Source organism: Erinaceus europaeus, chromosome 1 (assembly GCF_950295315.1).
Source record: "Erinaceus europaeus chromosome 1, mEriEur2.1, whole genome shotgun sequence".
In the NCBI taxonomy this organism is placed as follows: domain Eukaryota; kingdom Metazoa; phylum Chordata; class Mammalia; order Eulipotyphla; family Erinaceidae; genus Erinaceus; species Erinaceus europaeus.
In genome coordinates, this window is record NC_080162.1 from 170,740,151 (window position 1) to 170,760,603 (window position 20,453).

Genomic DNA, 20,453 nt, shown 5'->3' on the forward strand with positions numbered 1-20,453 from the left:
CAAAACTTATTAATTTATTAGTTACTAATTATTATTTACACTGACACCTGCACAAAAAATCCATTTTTTTTTTTTACAGACACAGATAAATTGAGAGGAAAGGGAAGACAGAGAGGAAGAAAGAGGCATGCCTACAGTACTGCTTTATCACTGTGAGTTTTCCCTTGCAGGTGGTGACCCTGGACTTGAACTTGGGTCCTTGCAATGGTAACATGTGCACTGTAACTAATGTAACACCACCTAAACCTAATAAATTAAATCTTTTTATTATTAATTATTTTATTAGTGATTTAATAATGATTAACAAGATTTTAGGATAAGAGGGGTACAATTTCATACCATTCCCACAACTAGAGTTCCACATCCCATCCACTCCATTGGAAACGTCCCTAATCTTTATCCCTCTGGGGGTATGGACCAAAATTCTTCATGGGGTGCTGAAGGAAGGAGATTTGGCTTCTGTAATTGCTTAATAATTAAATTCTACAGATATGTGTGCTTTGCAAATCACTCAATAAATCTTAAAAATAACAATAACAAGAAGAGATCTGGAATAAAAGTGTTCATGATGCAACTCTGCCTTTGCCACTCTGACTTAGGTTTCCTTCTAGCACCTCAATTTCTTCACATCTCAGTCTGACTTTTTATGTTAACAGCATACACAATGTGCTAAAACTAGTGTCTGGCTGTAAAGAAGCACTAAGTGCGTTCTTCAGTTCCATACATTCTATTCTAAATATGCTTTCCAGAGATTCTGACTGAGTACCAACATTTATACACAGCCATATCAAATCATATCACTTCTTGACATCAATCAACAAAACAGCTTCCTGGATTTCATGGAATTCTTCTCCATTCATCAGTATGTAATTTTGGATCAAGGTATAGGCAGTTAGTGGATTAACCTAGAAGCCATCGTTTTATTGCTTGGAGAGAGGGAAAATATGCATTACTAATCATTGATATTGTAATCTAATCACCAAATGATAAAAACATCATGGGAGGAAGCAAAATCTAAGTGCTAAATCTAATTACATTACTATTCAGCAGCTTGATGGAGAAGATGGGCAAGTTGCTTCAGTCATTTATACAACCAAACACTCAATAGACCATTTTAGGCCCCAGTCCAAACTGTGATTGGAAAACTAGTAGCCATGCATTTCAAATGAAGATGCATTGTCAGAAAATTAACTATAGACAAAGAGGACTTGGAGGCAGCTGCTGGCACTCCAACAAGCAGTGGATTGTGACCTAGGATTCCTTGGAAAGGGTAGGATACTGGGCTATCAGCAGGAGGGTGAATAAGGGATCCTACCTGTGACACCAAGGAGGGTCCTATAGCTCACTCTTGGGAGGAAAAAGGAAAGGAAATCTTTTGATTATTTCTGAAGGTCACCCCGCCCCCCCCCTTGGCACCCCAGAACTAGAACCTAAGGGTTAGAGAGCTGCTCCTAGTAGGCTTCCCTCTGAGCTGTCTTCTTTACCAAGATTACAGGCTCACCAAGAATCTCATTCCAATCCTCTTCCTTTTTGATTTCCTTCTCTCTCTCTCTCTTTTTTTTTCCTCTAAGTGGCTGGAGCTCTATTTGAGTGACAAAATATCTGACCAATCAGAGTCTCACCCCTGCCTGTGAAAGACTACTTGGAGGTTTTTTTGGATACTTCTTACAATTGGGTGTCTTTGCTCAGGTTGCCTGAGTCAATCCAGAGCCATCCAAGTTGCAGACTGACTGCTAGGGTTTTTTACTCAAACACCTGCTAAAAGAACTACAATAATACATGAATAGTAATGCAAAAATAGTGGGAGACTTTAACACCCAAATCTCACACTTAGATCAACGAAGCAGAGAATTAACAAAGATACAAGAGAATTAAATCAAGAGATGGACAGACTAAACCTCAGACATTTTCAGAGTTCTTCAACAAATCTTCATGCTTCTCTTGAAGAAATTAAGAATTAGAACAGTTAAAAATAAACAAATAAATAAAATTGTTAATTACCAGTTCGAAAAAAAATTACAATATGAGCTTGACCTCTGCCAACTCTGACAATAAGTCTAAAATGGGTTACTAAAGGTTTTCATTTTATTTGTTCATTTATTACCTATCTTTAATAAAAGTATAAAACCATACACAGTCTTTGCCCGTCTGACTTCTTTCCCTTAGTGTAAATCCCTCAAATGTCATCTATGTTATTTCAAATGGCAAGATTTAATTTCTATTTTATAACTGAGTAGTAGTTCATTATGCATGTATACCACCAGATGCTCTTTATTCATTAATCTGTCAATAGACATTTAAGTTGATGCCATATTTTATATATTGTAAATAATGCTGCATACTGCAATGAACACAATGATGCTGATAACATTCTAATAAATGTTTTACATTCGTCAAGTAAAAACTTTGAAGTGAAATGTAAGTGACCCAGGAGGTGGCACAGTAGATAAAGAACTGGGCTCCTAAGCATGAATCTTGAGTTCTACCCCTGGTATTGATTGCCATGTGCCAGACTGATCCTCTAGATCTCCTTTCCTACTTCTTCCCTCTCCCCCTCCCCCTCCCGCTCCCCCTCTCCCTCTCCCTCTCCCTATCTCTCTCTCTCCCTCTCATCATAAACATTTAAAAAATTATTCTGATATTAAATTATTTAACTTATATAGTAATGACAATATGCTAATGCAAATTATTTTATTAATTCACAATTTCTGCCTACAGAAATACACTCATTCAGTGTTACTTAGCAAGTATATGACATATATGTTGCAACACACATAAAGGAAACCTAAAATATAAGCCCAACAAGGGTGACTTTAATCTATAGATGGTATTAGCTGAAATATTTTCCACAATAATTATTCAACAAACTAAATGTACTTTCAACATTTAAAACATTAAATTATGATATCTAATTTTACTTGATAATCACTCCAATATACTACACAAAACTACACAACCAACAACTTCTTCACTGCTTTGTCTCCTTTGATTTACCAATATTGGGCACAAATACTATATCAGAAGCTCTTTCCTACTTATGATTCCATATTCTAATATTCATACAATTTTATTTCAACTATTACATGTCACCTCCAAATTCCAAAGTTACTCTCCTTATTCCTCAACTCTCCCCATCTGCATTCCTCCTTCCAAAAGGTGTTCTGGGAAAGTTTATATCCTCATTCTTCTTGTATACTTACATTTAGTACTCTTCATGTAAAAAAAAAAAAAAAACAGAATTCATAGTGTTCCCTAATTTAATGTTTACACCATTAGTTCAATTCTTTTTAAATATTAATTTATTTCCTCTCATTGCCCTTGTTTGTTATTGTTGTAGTTCTTATTGTTATTGTTATTGAAGTCATCATTGTTGGATAGGACAGAGAGAAATGGAGAGAGGAGGGGAAGAGAGAGAGGGAGAGAATGATAGATGCCTGCAGACCTGCTTCACCACTTGTGAAGCCACACCCCTGCAGGTGGGGAGCAAGGGGCTCGAACCAGGATCTTTATGCCAGTCCTTGCTCTTCGTGCCATCTGTGCTTAATTCCCACTACGCTACCTCTCAACTTCCTCACTAGTTCAATTCTTAATCATATAATCCTATTGAACCTTTTTTCTAGTGCCTTGTGTATGCAGTTATGATGAAATAATTATTTTTCTTTAATAATAAAATTATCCTCTTAAAACAAGTAGTTTTTGAGAGACTGTAAAGAACACTTTCTTAGGCACTCCAGAGAAGTTGCCTACTTTTAGGAATTATGAGAAAGGTTGGAGTTACCTCTAGTTACTGACACATTCATGCTATTTTCTTAGCCTATGTAGCCTCAGTCAAAGCTATGACCCTTTCCCCTAATACTGCCTACAGTGAGTACAATTTATTTTTAGACTAGATTATATCAATTCACCTTTATAAACTAAATTCTTGTCTTCCCCACATTCATTTGCTAAAGTCCAGATCCTTGTAACTCAGCTTGTGATTTCATGTTATCCTCCATCAACGATTAATAATTTTCTGATAAGTGTGGGTTTGGACACTACAAATATAAGTAAAGGATTGGGGAGATAGCATAAAGGTTATGCAAAAAGACTTTCAGACCTAAGATTCCAGGTTCCAGGTTCCAGGTTCGCCACTCCTGGTGGCCATTTTTTCCCTTTTTTTTTTAATTCCATAGTATAGAGAGAGAGAAATTGAGAGGGGGGATAGATAGAGAGTGATAGAGAAAGACAGACACCTGCAGACCTGCTTCACCACTCATGAAGCGTCCCTGCTGCAGGTGGAGAGCTGGGGCTCAAACCCAGATCCCTGAGTATGTTTTTGGACTTAATACTACCTGCACTTAAATGCCTGCCCCCAAATTCTGTTGTTTATGTTATACAGTCTAGTGTATTCTGCTATAGCAGTTTGAATAGACTACATCAGAGGATCAGATTTGTAAACCAAAAATCACACCTGCTTTGGATGCACATGTATGGCTCAGCTTCGAGAGCCAGGACCCAGTATATTACAGGAAGCTTTGGTACTGTGGTATCCTCCTCTTTCTCCCTCTATTTCATTATTTCATTCTTTCTGAAAAAGTCATCCAAGAGTGAAGCTCTAGCAACCACCAGAATTAAAAAATGGAATGGATTAAAGAAAAAAATATATCCAAACTATAGAAAGAATTCAAACAGTTACTGTGTATTTTTTATTTATTTATTTTTAATTTTTTATTTAAGAAAGGATTAACGAACAAAACCATAAGGTAGGATGGGTACAACTCCACACAATTCCCACCACCCAATCTCCTTAACCCACCCCCTCCCCTGATAGCTTTCCCATTCTCTAGCCCTCTGGGGGCATGGACCCAGGGTCAATGAGGGTTGCAGAAGGTAGAAGGTCTGGCTTCTGTAATTGCTTCCCCGCTGAACATGGGCGTTGACTGTGTATTTTTTTAAAATTTATTTATTTTCCTTTCCGTTGCCCTTGTCTTTTATTGTTGTTGTAGTCATTACTGTTGTTGTTGATGTTGTCATTGTTGGATAGGACAAAGAGAAATGGAGAAAGGAAGGGAAGACACAGAGGGGGAGAGAAAGATAGAAACCTGCAGACCTGTTTCACCACCTGTGAAGCGACTCCCCTGCAGGTGGGGAACCAGGGGCTCAAAGGAGGATCCTTAAGCTGGTCCTTTGGCTTCGTGCCACATGCGTGCTCTTAACATGCTGTGCTACCGCCCGACTTCCACTGTGTATTATTTTTAAACCTATTGATAAGGGCTACTCTTTTATTTAGTAGAATTATATCTTTAGAGTAAACTAATTTTAGAAATCATTATATGAATAATCCTTAAGTTTTATGAAGAAACCGGAGGAGGTAATTGAGCATATGGTATATGCAAGACAAAGATGCTTTCCAGAATTCACCAGATATTATAATCAAAACAGTGTTACTTTAGGGAAACATAGTATGGCACAATGATATGTGTTGCAAAAACCAACAGCAAAGGCTCCATAGCATAATGGTTATGCAGACTTTCCTGCCTCAGGCACCAAGAGTTCCAGGTTCAAAACCCAGCACCACCATAAGCCATAAGAGAATAGTGCTCTGTTATCAAACAAACAAACCCAAAAATAGCAAATAGATAAACATAAGGAAAGTTATTTGGTTTAGAGAAAATTGAAAAGGTAATATTTGCAAGAAATATATTGTCTTTTCTATTATAAGATAAACATAAATTTTAATTTCTAAATATTCTTCCAGCTACTTTCAATATTAAAAGAAAAAAGATATTGTTTATTCCCCTTTCCTCCTCTCCCCCACAAACCCTATCAAGTCTGAAATCCTATCAACAAGTGGTTCTGTACCGAACTTTTGGGTGGACTACTGAGTATACCATTGTCCACATGCTTTTCTGGCTCTAGTTTAGATATCTCAATATTATTATATATGCCTATGGTGATACTTTGAAATTTTAAGAAATTCATATCTAATGCCAGGAATTTTAAAAATATGTATCTATTCGCACACTTGCCATAAAATCATTAGCTGAGAATGGAGATTTTTATTTTCAGTCATCAGCAGCTAGCACTGTGTTAATGGATAAACACTTATGAGTATATGAATGAATGAACGCACAAACTATTGATTGAATTACACAGTGACTAAATTTATTTATGTATTTATTTATTTATTCATTTATTAGATAGAGACATAGAGCGAGTGAGAATAGAACGTGAGATAAACAGAGAAAGAGACGGAGAAACCGGCAGGCCTGCTTCAGCACTCATGAAGCTTTCCCCCTGAAAATGGGGACCAGGGGTTTGGACCTGGTTCTTTGCACACTGCAATGTGTGCACTTAACCAGGTTGCCACCTCCTGGCCCCCCACAATGGCTATAATTAAGAAATATATAATAAAGCAAGGACTATAATGGCATAAGCACAGTGTGCTGCGGTAGGTACCATTACTTCTCAATTTGTAGAAATTTCCTTTATTTATTTTCTTCCAATTACAAACCAGTATTTTGTAAAATACAAAAATAGTTACTAGGAAAATCACAGAATGAGACAATATTATTCTCTTAATTTGCTAAGAGTTTTCAATTTATTTTTTAGAACTATCAACCAACAGTTATAGCCCATTTTGTGAATCACAATATTTTACTATTACCATGAGTTTTGTGATAAGAGAAAACCCTAATTCATGAGTAATAAAACATTTAAATATTTAATCTAAGATCAGGTTAGAAATCTCTGATTGAACTGCTGCTATAGTATTTCCAAGTTCAGCACAGGCTTTATTTATTTTTAATATCTTTTTAATTATTATTTGTAGTGAGTGACAGAGCACAGAGTACTGCTCCAGCTTATATAGTGCTAGGAGCTGAACCCTGGCTCTCACAACCAGCTCACCCAGTCCAGCTGTCTTCGCAGTGTCCTATTAAAAATGAACATGGGAGGGGGGGCAGACGGTAGCACAGCGGGTTAAGTGCACATGGTGTAAAGTGCAAGGACTGGCATAAGGATCCCGGTTAAAGCCTCCAGGCCCCCACCTGCAGGGGTAGTCGCCTCACAAACAGTGAAGCAGTTTTGCAGGTGTCTATCTTTCTCTCCCCCTCTGTCTTCCCTCCTCTCTTGATTTCTCTCTGTCCTATCCAACAACAACAACAATAACAACAATCATAATAACCACGACAACAATAAACAAAAGCAATCAAAGGGAAAAAAAATAGCCTCCAGGAATAGTAGACTTGTAGTGCAGGCACCAAGCCCCAGTGATAACACTGGAGACAAAAAAAATAAAATAAAATAAAAGAGTATACAGAAATTAAATAAATAAATAAATGAACACAGCCCCTGGTCTATGTATTCACCAAAATTCAACCAAAACATAAGGGAATGAATTCATACAAATTAAAAGTTTACATAGTTCATGATAGCACTTTAAATAAATGTACTTTAAATGAAGGAAATTTCTGATTATGTATAATATGTAAATGTATATACCACTAAATATAAACTAAATAAATTATATGACACAATACAAACCTTGAAGTTGATATTATATTATCAGTTAATTATTTAGATAAAAATATAAGAATATATATTAAATAACATGACTAAAAAGAGTAATGAATCTTCGAATCTCCTCACCAGAACTTGCTTAAAATTCCTATGTTACTGTCATAGTGGCAGTACAAGAATGTTTGAGCATGTTCAATTCATTCTTTTAAGTATATACTGATTTAAAACTGATTTCAATATATGATCAGTTTAGTTACTCGTAGGAAAGCACTGAACAAATACAAATTTTGGGAGTTGGGCGGTAGCACAGCGGGTTAAGCACAAATGGTGCCAAGCGCAAGGATCCCGGTTCAAGCCCCAGGCTCTCCACCTACAGAGGAGTCATTTCACAAGGGGTGAAGCAGGTCTGTAGATCTTTCTCTTTCCCTTTCTGTCTTCCCCTCCTCTCTCCATTTCTCTCTGCCATATCTAACAACAATGGCATCAACAACAATAATAACTACAACATCAAGGGCAACAACAGGGAATAAATATTTTAAAAAATTAAAAAGGGAGTCAGGCGGTAGCACAGCAGGTTAAGCGCAAGTGTAGCAATGTGCAAGGGCGGGCTTAAGGATCCGGGTTTGAGTCCCTGGCTCCCCACCTGCAGGGGAGTCGCTTCACAGGCGGTGAAACAAGTCTGCAGGTGTCTTTCTCTCCCCCTCTCTGCCCTCCCCTCCTCTCTCCATTTCTCTCTGTCCTATCTAACAACGACAACAACAATAACTACAACAACAATGAAAAACAAGGGCAACAAAGAGGAAAATTAATTAATAAATAAATATTTAAAAAAATTAAAAAAACAAATTTTAAATTTTGCATTTCAAGACTGAAGAACATTTTATTAAAAATTTTCTGTTCTGTATTATTATAAGGCCAACTAATTTTTTATTATCAATTTATTTTACTCATTATTTATTTATTTGATAGAGGCAGAGAACGAGAGAGAAGGAAACTACAATACCAAAGCTTCCTTCAATGTGATGGTGGCTGGCTTGAACTTGGTTTGTAGAAGTGGCAAAACAAACTAAACAGTGAGCTATCTCTAAATTTATGACTACATTTATTTTATTCTATTCTCTTTTTATACTCCTTTTTCATTTTTTACTTGTATTTTGTCTTCCAGAGACTGAAATTGAGAGGAAAGGCAGAGGGAGAGAGAGAGAGAGAAATAGAGACACCTACAATACTGCTTCACCACTTACAAAACTTTCCCCCTACAGATGGAGGTTGGGGGCTTGAAACTGGTACCTTGTGCACTGTAATGTGTCCATTAAATCAGACGTACCACAGCCTAGCTCTTACTTTATTCTTAACAGGTTGAACTCTCTTTTCTCCCAAGTAGACTATACTTGGTCATAGAATTAGGTCAAAAGTAAACGCCTTCACTTACAGTAAAATACATGGTGATTTAAAACTCTTAGTTTAAAACATTAAATCACTTAAATCTTCAAGAATATATAAAATGTGATGTTCTTAAATCTTGAGATATTTTGTTCAATTAAAACTATTCTTTTTATATCATAAAAATTGGCTTAACTTTATTTACCTTATCAAGTGTGACTTTTGTTAAGCAGACATAAATAAGGGAAATTATTTTCTAATTCAATCCAAAATACCATTTTAAACTCTGAGCTTTATTTTTACCTCTTATAGAATTTAACATTCCCTTCCCATCTGCACTGTTAACTACAGTCTCACACCTTATATATTACCTAACATCACACAGAACCATGAAAAGGTGACATTTTAAGGAATAGTTATTAGGTAAGTATGAATATTTCTTAGCCAACTCACCAAATTGGGGATTTTTTTTTCTTTTAGAAAAAATGAACTTCAATGGATTTCAGTTTAGATTCTTAATAAAAAGTGAAAGCTAAAATTGAGACAATCAGAAAGCATTTTAGAAATATATCTAGGTTAATCTATTGTAAAGAACCAAATGCCAAAATCAATTTAAAAACAGGTCATATTGCTGAGACTTCTGAACTCTGAAACTACACTATCTTTGTGGTAGTTACTAGGACACGTGGTTACTGACCATTGTAACCATGTTTAATTCTATGCTGTACTTACAAAATACAGGCTGGATGATGGCACACCTGATTACAACATGCAAGGATCAGGGTTCAAGCCCCCACCTCCCCACTTACTTCAGAGAAGCTTCACTAGCAGTGAAACAGTGGGAGTATGGACCCAAGATCATTGTGGGATGCAGAAGGTGGAAGGTCTGGCTTCTCTAATTGCTTCCCTGCTAAACATGGGCATTGACAGTTCTATTCACACCCCCAGCCAGCCTCTCTCTTTCCCTGGTGAGGTGGGTCTCTGGGGAATCAGAGTTCCAGGACATATTGGTGGGGTTGTCTGTCCAGGGAAGTCTGGTCCGCATCATGGTAGCATCTGGAACCTGGTGGCTGAAAAGAGAGTTAGCATATAAAGCCAAACAAATTGTTGACTAATCATGAACCTAAAGGCTGGAGTAGTGCAGATGAAGAGTTGGGAAGGGGTCTCTGTTTTGTAGATAGTAGGCATATCTTAGTTATATATAAAAGGGCCTGTGGCTATACTAGTTTTTTTTTTCTTTTTTTTTTCCCTGAGACTGAAATCTGAAATGCAGGAAGATCCAAATTATTGTCTGGGGAGATGATGTCATGGCTGGAAAAAGGACCTGAACGCTGGTTCAGGGAAGAGAGTAGCTCCCTAATATGGGAAAAGGGTATAAATATTGTTGACTGTAAACCCCATCCACTTGATCTGATCTGGGGCCCATATTCAGCTTAGGAGCCTATGTGACCTCTGCATCCTTGTAGATCCAAGCTCACATTCTGTGGTCATAAGAATGGTCCATGCTGCCCCAATATCAGGACCCATCTTGCTCAGGTGTAGCATAGAGTATGTTGTCCAGCCTCCCTTTGGAGGATGCAATATTCTCTACCGTTGATCCAAGTTGAGGGCAAGGTCCTATGGGGGCCCACAAAGGGGTCTATTATGTTGTTCCTGATAGAGATGACCCTAACAATGGAGTGAGGGATTTATTCTAAGTCTAGGCCCATCATGTCTGTTTGGGAATCTCAGGACTCCCTGAATAGGGACCCAGCTGATGGGGTGGCCTGATAGTGACTAAAAAGTCATCATTAAATTATGCCAGTCTCTTGCCCTTATTCAATAGCTTTTGCAGTTCTTCCTTTCATAAGGTTAGCTCTGGAGTAAGTGAGGGAAGTGTAATAGGAAGTAGGTGAGGAGGGTATCTAAGTCTAAGTAGTGTCTACTCACTTTCATTTTCACCAGAGCACTGGTAATCCCTGCTTTACATGGTGGCAGAGATCGAACCTGGGACCTCTAATCTTCAGTCATGAAAGTATGTTTCTTAAATCACTGTGCCTTTCCCCAGCAGAATTTTCCTACCTCTTTACCTCTAACCCTTTATTCTCAATATTTTTGTCTTGAATAAAATGGGGAAAATTCAACAATCCAGAAATAATGATATTGTAAATCCAAGCATGTGTTAAGTTCTAGAAATTACTAAGCGTTCACTAATTTAAATTTTTATAAAAGTATACTGTTACTTATCTAGAATTTCAAATCAAAGATACTTCTAAACTCGTTTCAATTTTGTAAGTTTAAGAGTTTCTAGTAAGATATATTTAAAATTCTGGAAATTCTAATATGCTCAAAATCACAATTTATGTATGTAAACACTTGACTACATTCATGGGCATCAAATATGTATGAGTACAAAGTAAAACACTGATGAAAACTTTGCCTCTTTACCACTAACCTCTTTTTTCTTCAGCATCTACCATTTCTTTTCATCTTACAATTTCCTTTCTAAATTTCTCTCTCTAAATTGTCATACTGTTCTTGTTCTCTTCTTGATCCTTTCACATCTCTTTCTCTATTTGCATGGCTACAGAATATAAGCAGTGTCAGCCAAACATAGGAAAATTTACCAAGTTACTGAAGAAGAGAGAGTAGAAGACTTCCAATAATTTTCTGTGTTCTTAAATATAGAGTCCTTTCCTTAACATGTTTTCATTGTAGGTCCCCCCCCCCCAGTTTTTCATATTACAAATGTACAAAATGTAAGGGAAAATAACTTTTTTCTTTCCAAAGTTAAAAAAAAAGGGCAACCACTTTTATTTTATAGTATATTCTTATATATTTATTTATCTATCTATTTTCTATTAGAGACAGAGATTTTCACATGACACAGAGATAGACAGAAGCCAGAACACCAGTCTGATACAAGTGGTGCCATGAACCTCAGGTGGGTATATCTGATATTCTACCAACTGAGGTACTCGCTCAGTTTTACCACCCCACATTTTCAAGTTCCAATAATTACTTGAATAACATAATTTCTAGACTTACCATAATTTTGAGAAATTTATGTACTGCCACTTTAATTTTTATTTAATTGTGATAGAGACAGAAATATGAAGAAAGGCTGTGAGAGAGTACTGCTCCAGTGCTCATGTAGCTACAAACTATGTCGTTACTTTTAAGTCCTCCCATCTCTCTGGGCTTGAACCCAGGTCAGTGAATATGACAAATTGTGTGTTTTATCAGTTTTCAGTTGTTTCCCTGCTGCTCCTTGTATTGCTACTTTTCACATATATCATTTCATCCCTCAAGCAGACTGTCATAATGAGGAGAGGTCTAATGTCTTTTTTCAGTGTTAAGACATTAAAAATGTACTAAAGGGACCAGGTGGTGGTACACCTGGCTAAGCACACACATTACAGTGCACAAGGACCCTAGTTCAAGCCCCTAGCCCCCACCTGTAGGGGGGAAGCTTCACAAGTGGTGAAGCAGGGTTCCAGGTTTCTCTATGTTTCTGTCCCTCTATATTCCCTCTCCCATCTCAAATTGTCTATGTCTTTATCTGATAGTAAATGCATATTTAAAAATATTTTTAAAAAGAAAAAATAAAAGTGTACTAAAACTAAGTAACTTAGATATAGTAGAACAAATGATGGCTCATAAAACAAGTGCTCAAAGTAGAAACAATTATGCTCAAAGTAGAAACAACATGGCAGATTAAGACAGGAAAGCAACAGAACCCACTGAAGCATACTTCTAAATGAAGGTGTTGTACAGTGTGCTTTAAAGTCTCCCAACATGGGCAACTGTTATGAATGAGCTTATTCTTTTTAGAGAAAGTGCTTCTGACCTATTGATGTACAAATCAATGTTAGCTCTTTTTGTCTATCTTCTAAACAGAGAATAGTGGTGCGCAGTTCAAGTCATGAAGCCAAAAGGTCTTGGGTTCAGATCTTTAATCACCTATTTAAAGGCACTGAGACATTTGACAAGTCACCAGTCTGCTCCTCAATTTTTGTTCTAGATAATACTGTCTTGGATAAAGATGTATTTTTACATTAGAAATAAATATGAGACACAGTATGGCTGACTAAGCATTTAACAGTCAGTCTAACCCAGAAGGAAGGATATATACATATATATATATATATATATATATATATATATATATATATATATTATATCTATGTAAAAGAATATAAATATATATAAATAAAAATATATATAAGTATATATCTCAGTTATAACAATAGAACTGGCATTAAGAACTGCTAATGTCTATCCTCCTAGAAACCCAGATTTCTATAAGCAAGTTTGAAATAGACAAAGAAATACATTAACAAGAATCCTATAAATCTCTTTTGATTCTTAAAAACTAGCCTTCTTAGAACACTTTGAAACCTGCTCCTACCTATAATTAAAATTTATAAATGAAGTTATAAGAGCTTCATTCTCACAGAGCACTTCCTTACATGCAGACACCAGCAGATACCCCATCTTATATGTTATATGTCATCTTATATGTTCTCTGTCATGACTTGAGAGCTCCCTGATAGAGCTTTTCAGTCCTATTTCCAGCTCTGACTCCAAATCCCTAAACAATATCTTTAGCCCACTTGCATGTTAGCTGTCAGGCTCAGGCAAAAATTAGTAAAGTCATAGGCACCTAGGAATATACCTAAAATAGACCTACTAGCTTTTTCCCAAATGGAGACCCCAAATTGCATCTGCTATAGTCTTACCTTTAGATTCCTGATTATTAAACAATTTGTTCTGCTTTATATCTTCATGCTTTTCAGCCACCAAGTTGCAGATGCTACCATGACACCAACCTGACTTCCTTGGGCAGATGACCTCACCAATGTTTCCTGGAACACCACCTCTCCAGAACCCTGTCCCACTAGGGAAAGACAGAAACAGTCTGGGAGTATGGATCAACTTGCCAATGCCCATGTCCAGTGGAGAAGCAATTAGAGAAGCCAAAACTTCTACCTTCTGCACCCCATAATTATCCTGGGTCCATACTCCCAGAGGGATAAAGAATAGGAAAGCTTCCAATGAAGGGATTGAGATGCAGAATTCTGGTTGTGGGAATCATGCGGAATTGTACCCCACTTATTCTATGGTCTTGTCAATCATTATTAAATTTAAAAAAGAAAGAAATCACTAGTAGTCGTTTTTCAAATAACTATGATTCGTTTGAGAAGGAAATAGCATGCAAAAGCCATGATTTATATACTAGAGGCACTCAATGCCATGCCATTAGGAAATGAATACTTAGTATCACTTTAAGTAGATAGAACAAATGAACATATTTCTTTTGAAAATTTATTTATTTACTTATTTATGAGGAAGGAAGAAAAAGAGAATCACAGTATCATTCTCATTCATGTGCTGCTCAGGATAGAACTTGGTCATGCTTGATAGTCCAACACTTGTCCACTGCACCACCTCTCGGGTCAAACTTTTGAAGATCTTATATTATATTAAGATATTATATTTTAATAGTATCTGATAGATTGTTCAAATTTCCCCCAATTTTTCAGAATAATTGTATTTTTTCTATAATTTAAAATCAATTTACCTAGTCCTAGAAAAAAAAAACTGGTCTCCTTTCTGAAATCATATTAAATGTTACAACTTCATTATTTCTAGCCATAGCATTCATCTATGAAACCAGGTCAACTACAGTCATTTTAAAATAATGCACCAAGAAAGTGTGTGTGTGTGTGTGTTATTTTATATTGGATAAAACAAAATAATCATTAAAAAAATATCTCTAACAAATGGAACACACCTAGACAGAAGGAAGGACACACAGATAACAATTCACATACCCTTGACATTTGTGCCTCTAGTGTAGAACTGTGAGAAGGTTATTCATCTCTATTAAGAATCAGTGTTCTCAGATACATAAATTCAAGGTGGTATTCATGGAATGAAAGTGTTGGAGGAAGCTGGCTAGAGAACCTAAATGGAAGCTGATGTTTAGAGTGAACTCAAGAAATCAGAAGCACTCTACTCTCTCCCTATCATTGAATTTACATTCAACCCACTATTCTCATTACAGAAACCAATTCAAAGACATGGCTATGAGATGGCAATGCACTAACAAGGCCATCTGAATTGTACAAGTGTCTTGAACCCTGTTACAAGCCTATATGATACCAGGGTGTACACAAATTGCCTTGTTTAGTCAGCCTGCCATTTACCAATCTTATCTGCTTCTTTCTTTAGTCATTCCCTTCTTTCTCTCTGTGTCAGTTTCAGATTTTATCGGGATAAATCCCCAAGGCTAAACAACCAGCAAGAAAAATAAAAGTGCATGTACTTGATGTATCATTATATCTTAGTCCTGCTTTTCTTTTCTTCTAATCTTAATTTAATGAAGAAAAACGAAAAAACTTTCCTACTTTAGTACGTTAACAATTTTCAAACTGACTTAAGTATGGTGCTCCTGTTATAATTTAGTATATGGCTATCAAACTATGTGTAAATATATCTCTCCAAACACATGGATAATGTATGAATACAATTCCCTCTATTTAAATCAAAGTTTAAATAAAATAGTCAACTATATTATTCTAAGTAAAAAGAAAATTGATGAGAAATATATGATTTTATGAAACATTTTTGCTACTAAAATTTATAGGTTTTCCTTCATAAGAAAGTGTCCATTCCTTTGCATCTTTTAGAAAAGCAAGACAGGGGTCCAATGTTCTCCTTTATCATTCTCCTCTCTAGATTTATACTAACAATACAAATAAATCTTATCATCTTGACTCCAGCTAAGGAGTATCCAAAGGCAATCCAGAAGATATTTATCCTAAACAATACCTAAGGTTCTCCCAATTAAGCTAGCAATGGATTAGGGGAAAAAAAATAAACACCTTTGTATTTTTCAGGCCTCAGTCCTAGAATAATAGCAAGACAAGGCAAAACAAATATATATATATTTTAATTTATGGAGAATTAGGAAAACACAAAATCAGTTTTCTACAAAGTGATTTACTTATTTAAAGCAACTCTAGGGGTCAGACAGTGATACAACAGTTTGTGTTCACATGTCTCCATGGGTTTGAGCCCACATTCCCCACCTGCAGAGTGGAAGTTTAACATGTGTTGAAGCATATCTTTAGGTCTCTCTGTCTCTCTGTCTCTCTCTGTCTCTCTCCCTCTTTGTCTCCCCTACCCCTCTTGATTCTCTCTCTCCTGCTTTTTCTCCCCTACCCATCTTGATTATTCTCTGTCCTGTCTAATAATAATACTAAATTAAAAAAAGATAAATGGCCACCAAGAACGGTGGACTTCTTCAGTAAACACCAAGCCCCAGCAATAATCATAGTGACAATAAATTTAAAAATAATAAATAAATATAATTAAAAAATAAAGCCACTCTAAAGAAATAGGTACACAAAGTTAAAATGTTTTCTTGAAGATATAAAAGGTATGAGGATAAGGAGAACTACTAAAACTTAACAATAGGTATAGCAGATACATGTGTTCTGTAGGTCAAAATAGAATAATGAAAGGGTGATGAGAATCATTATTTACATAATACCTGATAGAAGTGTATCTAACAAGCTATTGGTACATAGGCTCTGCATCACTTATTACTTAAATTTCTATTTGATGATTATTGTTCTCATTATCACAGCACTGCAAAACTAACTCTCTCAGTATGAACTGATAAGATAAATGGATAAGTAGTTTTCACTTTAAAGCATTAATCAGAGGCTGGATGGTGACACATCCAGTTTAGAATGCATGTTACCATGCACGTGGACCTGGGTTCAAGGCCCTGATCTCCAGCTGCAGAGCAGAAGGAAGCTTCACAAGCAATAAAACAATACTGCAAGTTTCTCTCTTTCCCCCTCTCTGTCTGGTCTTTTCTTTTAGTTTCTCTCTGGTCTGTCAAGAAAAATAAAGGAAGGGAAAAAAAAGAAAAGAAAAGAAAGAAATGACCATAGTAATAACTCCAGTGGCAAAATAAATAAAACTGAACTAATAGCTATTTAAAATGTTCAAAAGGAAATAATAAATGAAACTATAAACATATCTTTAATTATCTCTTTACTTTATTGTATATTCTACTTCACTTCTTTCCTAAGTCCAAGGTAGAATTTTATTTGATTCGATGCACTGTATAATTGGTTGCTTTCCGTATCAGTAAATAGTAAGCACAGCATAACTACATATGTACTCAGTCAATTTAGTTTATGTATTCTTTTTTCACCATCTCTCCACCTCCCAAACACTCCTTGCAAAATAATTTTTTCTCAATAAGTAGTTGAAAGTAATTTGCATAATTAAGTTGATCCTGAATCTTTGTGTGGGTTGCTTGCTGAATGGAAAAAAATTTTTTTTCCATAAGAAACCAGCAGGCGGTGCTAACTCTAATATACCAAAGCCAAGGATTTTTAACTAGAAAAAAAAAGGCAAAAAAATAAATAAATAAAAGTTATGCAATTCCCAAAATGACTCAAGGATGTAAAATTATGGGGGAGAAAAGAAATTGAATGTAAAGAGTATTTACTTAAACTAAGTATGAAGTATAATGAAAATAAATAATGAAAAGTCTAAGGTAAGTAAACATAACTAAGATAATTAAACACAAAATTATATATCTGTTCCTACAATTAAATCTTATGTAAGTCTTATTCCTTGATATGATGGGCTTCAATCTCATTTGGAAGCATCATACAGGACATCTTGTTCTTTGCCCCACACTACCTCCACCTTACTCAGCCAGCGACTGGTTCTCTGAAAGAAAATTCTAGCTTTATTACTCAACATTCTTCTTGTTCCCTCTCTTTTGAAAGAACTAAATGCAGACAATCTTCAGAGAAATAAAACAGAAGCAACACCACGTGGGTTTAAATTAATGAGCACTTCTACTTAGTTTCATCATTATGGTGAGAAAACAGAATGTTGAGTGTGCTTTATTTGTTTATTTATTTTAGCTGTTTAAAACATGAAAGACCAAACTTCAGTAATGTGTTGATTGCACAGAGGGGGGAAATACTTAAGGCTTAGAATATAATTGTTTCAAATCTTTGAACTATTGACTTTCAAATTTTCAAGTCTAGTACCATAGGCAGAGAATAAGTTATCCTCATATTAACACAATAGGACTTTCTTAAAGCACAGAATGGGGGGGAAGGAGGATAACTCACATTATAATTTCAAGACTCTTGAGAAAGTGCATGTGAATAAAACAATAGCTTTCTAGAGATTTCACTAAGTGACTTCGCATAAGTAAGCACTTCTAATTCTTTTGCTATGAGGAGAACACAAATATAGGCATACAACTTTTCATTTCACAAACTGAGGCTACAGAGTTACAGAAATATGACTGAAAAACTCATAATGTGCATTATGAATTCATTTGTTGTAGGCCTTCTGCATATTGGAATTCTTTGTAACATCTGTAGATAATCTAGAAGAAAACTTGATCTAACAGATTTGTGTTTATTTTCAGAGTCCAAAGAGTATATATGACCAATTTATGGCTAAACTTCTAATTAATAAAAATATGAAAACTTCAAGTTCAAATAGTTTAAATATTTACTCTGCATTTTAAGATTAAAAATGTGATGTGAAGTTTATCTGAACAGCAATTTTTTCAGTAGATGCGATTATTGTGCTAAGTACAGAAAAGGGTTTTTATTTTGAACTGGAGCACCTCCAAAAGGTAGTGCTAGATTATACTGCAATACTGCAAGTATACAGTAAATCAACTATAAAACATAAACTCCACAGAATACACCCAACACTGAGGATTGTTATAGTAACAACATAACAAAAACAAACATCATCTTCACAAGTCCTCAGGCAAAACCTTTGGGACCACTATCAGGTAGTCTAAAAAGAAAGGAAATACTGATCGTTTAAAACTAAATGAAGCACAGAATAAAGCCAACAAACAAAAAAAGGCTATTCTGTAGCACAGAGGTTTTATCTCATTAACACAAACTTCGTCCTTAATATCCAACCCAACTGACCATCCTAAAAAGTAATAATATCCCCATCTCCTGGAAGACTCCAGTCAAGCACTTAAAACCAATGCAACACAGAGAGGGAAAAGATCCAAAGACCAAGCTACTAAGATAACACAACCCATGGAACAAGCAAAATGGGTTGGGAAAGAGCTTCTGCGTTGTTTACTTTTCAGAGAAGAGGAGGAATTGACTGGGGGTGGGCTTTGGGGGGGTTGGTATCATCTTAAGGGATCTGCCTCCAGCTCCAGCCCACATGGCTAAGAGCCAGCCACTCCAGAAGATGCTGCCTAGCCGCTACTCAACCCATCTCCCCGCGCTCCGAGGGGCCGCCCGGCTGCCAGCGCCGCAATCTCTGGGCCCTCGCCCATCCTGCTCTGCAAGTGGCCCTTGGAGAATTTACAGGGCCCGCGGGCTGCCGCGTCCCTGGATGATGCCGCCCGCGGTGCAAATGTCGCCAGTCAGGGAGACCACCTGGGCGCAAACTAGGAAGCAAACTAGTTGTATTTTGCGCACATCCAAACAAGGAAAAAAAAAAAAAAAAAAAGACTGGTTTTCTCTGATTCTCAGCGCGGTTTTCCCCACCATGGTCTCGGACACTGCCCGGAGACACGCGCGCGCGCACACACACACGCACACGCACACACACACATAGACACAGGCACACATTTCTTGGCCAGGACAGTGCTGCCATTGCAAACCCGGGAAACACCTCCAAGGGGACCAAGTACCTGCTCTCTGTGAGCTGCTCAGTTGTGCACTTCATCCTCCGTTGACAAGGAAACCAAACCGCACTTCATTATTTTTTTCCTCCAGAAAAACCTTCCACTGCCATCATTTGAAAATTGATTTACGGGGAGGAGAAGGGGAGGAAGAAGGGATAATATAGATATAGATATCAGGATATCTATCGTAAAATCATCTCGGTTTTTTTTTTTTTCAAAAAAAGTCAAATGTGTAAAAGTCATAGTTAATTTAAAGGAGAAAAAAAGTATTTCTGCTTAAAAATAATCCCAGTAACCAGCTGCAAGAAAAGTTTCATGTTATCAATGGGTATTAAAAGCAGAGGGGAAAAAACGAATTTGTTCTCACCGGCTTCCAAAAAGAGCACAAAAATAGAAAATTAATGTATTTGCTCAGTGGTTTGTACCATCATTGCAAAACCACAAACTTGTAAACACTGACCTAAAGAAAAATCGTATCAGAAAAAAGAGTATGCCCAAAAAATGAAAAAAAGATTAGAAACATGCTTTTTATTTTTACAATGCAAAAAAAAAAAAAGTAGTACCATACTTCACATTGCTTTTGCCATAAAACCAGTTGCATATTTTGCTGGACTTGGGAGTCGCTCCCAGCGGGCAGGGTGGCCTCGGACTCCCAGACACAGCGCCTTGTCTACAGAACCATCGCATGCTAGAAAAACTTGGATTCAGGAAAAGGCTCAAAACCATGCTCCTTCAGTTTTCCCAAATATAAACAATAATCAAAGAAGTGGAAAAAAAAAAAAAAAGAAAAAACAGAAAAACAAAAACCAAAAAAAAGAACCAAAAAAAAAAAAAAAGAATAGGACAAGAATGCCACTGAGAAGGTACT

The 20,453-nt window shown here is 36.3% G+C and overlaps 1 protein-coding gene across 7 annotated transcripts in view; it reads right to left on the reverse strand.

Moving 5' to 3' along the window:
- RALYL (RALY RNA binding protein like) overlaps positions 1–20,417 on the reverse strand; it is a 729,450-nt gene extending 709,033 nt beyond the window's left edge. For 5 of the 7 annotated variants that reach the window (XM_060199431.1, XM_060199474.1, XM_060199446.1 and 2 more), the window contains exon 1: positions 19,592–20,417. The gene's annotated coding sequence lies outside the window, so the exon portion shown is untranslated. The remainder of the gene's footprint in view (positions 1–19,591) is intronic. The other 2 variants (XM_060199454.1, XM_060199438.1) reach the window with 1 other exon arrangement.
- Positions 20,418–20,453: the final 36 nt, after the last annotated feature.